Source organism: Echinops telfairi, unplaced genomic scaffold (assembly GCF_000313985.2).
Source record: "Echinops telfairi isolate 266 unplaced genomic scaffold, ASM31398v2 ScPeMD7_7469;HRSCAF=8507_0, whole genome shotgun sequence".
Taxonomy (NCBI): domain Eukaryota; kingdom Metazoa; phylum Chordata; class Mammalia; order Afrosoricida; family Tenrecidae; genus Echinops; species Echinops telfairi.
The window spans coordinates 28151486-28156737 of NW_022111372.1; positions in this window are offsets into that span (position 1 = coordinate 28151486).

Sequence of the window (5252 nt, forward strand, 5' to 3'; positions counted from 1 at the left end):
GAGAGAGAGAGAGAGAGAAAGAGAGAGAGAGAACGAACCACATCCTGGCCCACAAAGCCCTGAGGATGACACTCCTGCTCAGAGCAACCAAGGCACAGAAAGGACTATAACAGTGGTTCTCAACCTTCCTAATGCCATGACCCTTTAATACAGTTCCTCATGTTGTGGTGACCTCCCAACCATAAAATTATTTTCGTTGCTAGTTCATAACTAATTTTGGTACTGTTATGAATCAGGTGACCCCTGTGAAAGGGTCGTTCAACCCCCAAGGGGGTGGTGACCCACCGGTTGAGAACCGCTGAACTATAAGGTTGGCCCCACCATGAGACACAAGATCCCCTCACTGACCCACAGCACTTCAGCACTGCAGGGGACGGCACTGGATATACAGTTTGGGAATCATGTCTGGTATGACTCCCCCAACACACACACCAAGGAGAAATACCAAGGGAACACAACAGAGCTGCAAGGAGAGCAAAACAATGAAGTCCCCGAGGACTCCCAAAAAAAGACTTCCAACTCGAAGGGCAGGGCTTGACATCTCATCAGACTTGGTCAGAAAACATACATATGGGTCAGCAGACAGACCTGAAACTATTTATAGGCCCTTTCTTCTTCTTCTTCTTCTTCTTCTTCTTCTTCTTCTTCTTCTTCTTCTGCTTCTGCTTCTGCTTCCTTCTTCATCTTCATTTTCAAGTCTATCTATATAAAATAGTCAAAATAAACAATTCCAAGGAGGAAACAATGGGACCAATGGTTTGTGAAGGACAGGGGAGACGGGGAGGTGGGGAAAGGTAGTGGGGAGCTAACAAATGCAGGGACAAGGGAACAATAAGAGATCTAAAATTGATGGCAAGGAGGGTGTAGAACGCCTGATGGGGTTTGATCAAGTGCAGTGCAGGCCAGCCCCTCTCCCCAACCTGTAGGTTTTGTGTTGTCCTCTGTAGCACATACTTCTAGGTGGGGGCTGTTTGGCTCTGATGGGGGCCGGCCCAGTAGCCCACTCTTTTCGTGAGTTGCTCCATGTGGTGACGCTGCCCTCAAGATTTGGCACACCATGGTGGGGTCTGCACTCACAATCCCATTTCTGTGGAGACATAAATAAAACCCTCTCCCTGGGTGGGTTAGTGCCCTACTCCCCCAGTGCCAGCATCTCCCTCTCTTTTTCCCCCCTTTGCTCCCTCCCCTCCCCACTTTCCCCTTTTTTGTGTGTTGGAATGATATGTACATCCTTGGGTTTGGTCTGTCCCCCACCAGATTACCTGTATCTCAACTTGTAAACTGTGAGATAAAAGTGGCTTTTCTTCTGTACATACCGTGCTGGTTATACTTACCTCAGTAGACTCATGTTGTACTTGTCCTTTTGTGATTGGTTAACTTTACATAATTTCCTCCAACTCTTCCCATGAGATGATGTGCTTCAAGTGATCATCAGTGCTTTTCAGTGATGCGTAGTACTCCATTGTGTGTATGTGCCAGAGTTTTCTAATCCACTTGTCTACTGATGGAAATTTAGGTTGTTTCCAAATCTTTGCGATTGTGAATTGTGCCACAATAAACATTGGAGCGCATATGACTGGTTGTGGTCTATCTCTTACCTCTTCTGGGTATATGCCCGATAGACGGATTGCTGGGTTTAAGGGAACTCAATTTCCATTTGTTTTAAATATCACCGGATTGCTTTCCACAGAGGCTGTATGTATCTACAGGACCATCAGCAGGGGAGGAGAGTTTCTATCTTACCACATCCCCTCCAACATTTGTTGCTCTCTGGTTTGGGCTAACCTCAAGGATGTTAGGTGGTATCACATCGTTGTTTTAATTTGCATTTCTCTGATGGCTAATGATTGGGAGCATTTTCTCACATGTATATTGACCATTCGGATCTCCTCTTTAATGAAACTTCTGTTCAGGTCTTTTGCCCACTTCCTCAGGGGGGTTTCTTCTGTTTTCTTCTTTTTGCAGGCTATGAGGGTATTATAGTCTGGGATAAAGGCTTAAAGTTAAACAAGCGGCCATCTAGCAGAAAAGCAACAAGCCCACATGGAAGAAGCACACCAGCCTGTGCTATCATGAGGTGTCAATGGAATCAGGTAACAGGCACCAGAAGACCCAAAACAAGCAAATATATATATTTGTTGAGACTGAGGCGGGTCAGACCAGAGGCCCAACCCATCTGTAGACAATTGGACATCCCTTCACAGAAGAGTCACAAGAAGGGATGAGTCAACCAGGGCACTATATAGCACTGATGAAACACACAATATTCCTCTGGTTCTTTGAGGCTTCCACATCGCCCTACTATCATGACTTCAGTCCTGCCTTTCAGTTCTGGCTAGACCAGAGCATGTACACAGGTACATAAGAGCTCAACCGACACACAGAATCCGGGTCAGATAAACCCCTCAGGAACAGAAATGGGAGTAGTGATACCAGGAGGGTAGGGGGAAGGTGGGGGAGGAGGGGAGAAAGGGAGACCAATTACAATGATCGCTGAAAATATGAGTGCTACAGCAAAGTCTGGTGCCAGGCTATCAGAAAGAATAGCGGCTGGGGTTTTAAAGGTTTGTCTTAAAGCAAGCCTCCATCTAAGTCCACATGGAAGAAGCCCACCAGGCTATGTGACCCAAGGATTGTAAATATAAAAAATCCAAATCTGGAGTGGATAGTATCAGAACTTAAATTGTGAACACCTGGTTTGCAGAAAAGAACAAATATTATAGGAAACACTCATAGAAATCAAGAAAAGGTTTTCATACTAAAAGAAATACAGTTTTATGGTTTCCAAGGTAAGAGGGGAAGGGAGGCTAAATCATTAACTCCGTGATTGTTTTGTTGGTCCAGTTCCAACCCATAGTGACCCCATGCACAACAAAATGAAGCACTGCCCAGTTCTGCACCATCCTCACAATTGTTCCGATGATGGAGTTGTACAGCTACTATGGCAATCAATCTCATTGGGGGGGGGGGGTCTTCCTATTTTTTGTTGCCCATTCATTATTTTACCAAGCATGATAGCTTTCTTCAGGAACGGGTCTCTCCTGCCATGTCCAAAGTCTGCAAGATAAAATCTTACCATCTTTGCCTCCAAGGATCACGCTCACCCTACTTCTGTCAAGACAGACAGGTTTGTCTTTTAGGCAGACCATGGTATTTTCAATACTCTTTGCCAGCACCACAAGCCAAATGAATTGATTCTTCTACAGTCTTCCTTATTCAGTGTCCAAATTTCACATGGATATGAGGTGATGGGAAAGCCCTTGGATTGGGCCAGGGGCCGCTTAGTCCTCAGAATAACACCCTTGATGGTCAACACTTTAAAGAGATCTTGTGCAGCAGATTTGCTCAATGCACCGTGTCATTTGACCTCTCTCTTTTTTTAACAGCCATAAAACTTATTTATAATTTTTATAAGATATTTTCAAGACAACAAATTTTGCATTTCAGAAATGGTATCAAAAGTGTGGCTTACAGGTGTGGATTTTGGAGAGAAAGGCTGTGTTAGTCTGGGTACTTTAGAGAAACAAATCCACAGAAATTCATGTATAAGAGAGAGTTTTCTATAAAAGTTAAGTGTACATCAAGAAAACATCCCAACCCAGTGCTGCACAAGCCCACAAGTCCAACGTTAGCCCAAGTGTCTTACACCAATCCACAAAGTCCTCCTCCATCTCACAAAACACACACAATGATGCTGACTGTAGGAGGAAAGCTGAGTCAGTGAATGTGTAAGCATCTCGGCCCTGGCAGGGGTCTCCACATGGGTCCTCCAGCACCCAGGGCTTTTCTTTCTTTTTGGGCACACCATGTAGAAAGTATCACATAGGTCAGAGTAGGAAAGCAAAGCTGTTTGCCAGGTTGAAATGATGGAGAACAAAGAAAATCTGACTTAATTTCAAAAGAAATCTTCTAGCAGGTGCCCATGTGGAGAGCCCACTCTCCTGAACACATAGGAGTTACAAATGAACACAAACACCCTAAAAAGGAGAAAGAAGAGGAGCAAGATCATCCCAAGTCCTTTAAAAGTCAAACCCAGGGAGTACAGCCCAACATCCCACAGATAATTTAGCAGTAGGAGGCCCCTGAGGAAGTTTCTTCTCTCCCCACAATGACATCATTCCATTCTCTCATGTTCCACTGATGGGCGGGCCACACACTACATACCTTAGCTTCTCCTCTAAAAGTGCGAATGATCTGGGGATATACTCTCTTCAAGGATAAAAGCCCCTACCTTCTAGGAGATTAGACCCCCTACTTGTTTTCCCACCATGGTCCTGAAGACTAATGAAAAGCCATTCCTAGGTGGTTAAGACCAGAAACCTTGAAACTGTTTTCCTTCCATATAATTACAAGCATCTTAAACTGAGACCAACATGGTCTGGGAGTGCTGTCTTGAAATTATTATTATTTTTTTAAAACAAAACTGGGGTGGGTGAGGAGGAGATGTGTACCCAAGATGATGCACATGTATTTTTTTCAAAGTGAATAGAGAAGGTCATTAGACACATCTGTTTGTTAGAAGATGTAGACATTTGCCAACCAAATGAAACACATATTTCCACACACACCCTAAATCTATACCCTAGCACCAAGAGCTCAGCTAAAAGTAAAAAGCCCACCTGAGAAGTGGTATGATAAAAGGACATTGTGGTAGTTACATAATCTGTTGTCAACTTGAGACTATTAAGAGTGGAGGGGTGGAGTTTAGCCTGTCAATCAGATCGCAGCTTGATAATCTCATTTGGAGGCTCTAAGGAGATAAATAGCTGGCTGGAGGCAGGACACACACTCACACCCATCAAGACATTCCTGTTGACAGGACATATGGAGCTACATTAGAGCCCTGGAGCTGGAGAAGCCACATGGAGACCCACACGAGCACTAAGATGCTTCCACTGCCACTGGATCCACAAGACTTTCCACCCACTGGCCTGTGTTCTTCCAGCACTTGGTGTCATTGCATGTGTTGCGTGAGTCTGAAGAGGCCTTTATAGGCTGGTACTGTACATATGGGGTAATATTGGGTTTATGGACTTGATCTGGACTGGGCTGGGATGTTTTCTCAATATTCAATTGCTCTTGTATATGAAGTTCTCTCTTACACACATATTAGTTTCTATGAATTTGTTTCTCTAGTCAACCCAGACTGACACAGACTAACCTGTAATCTATACAGATTCTGGCATGCCAGCCCCAAATACCCACTGCTTTTGTTTAGAGCCACACCTTGTCTGAGAGGAACCATTCTCATT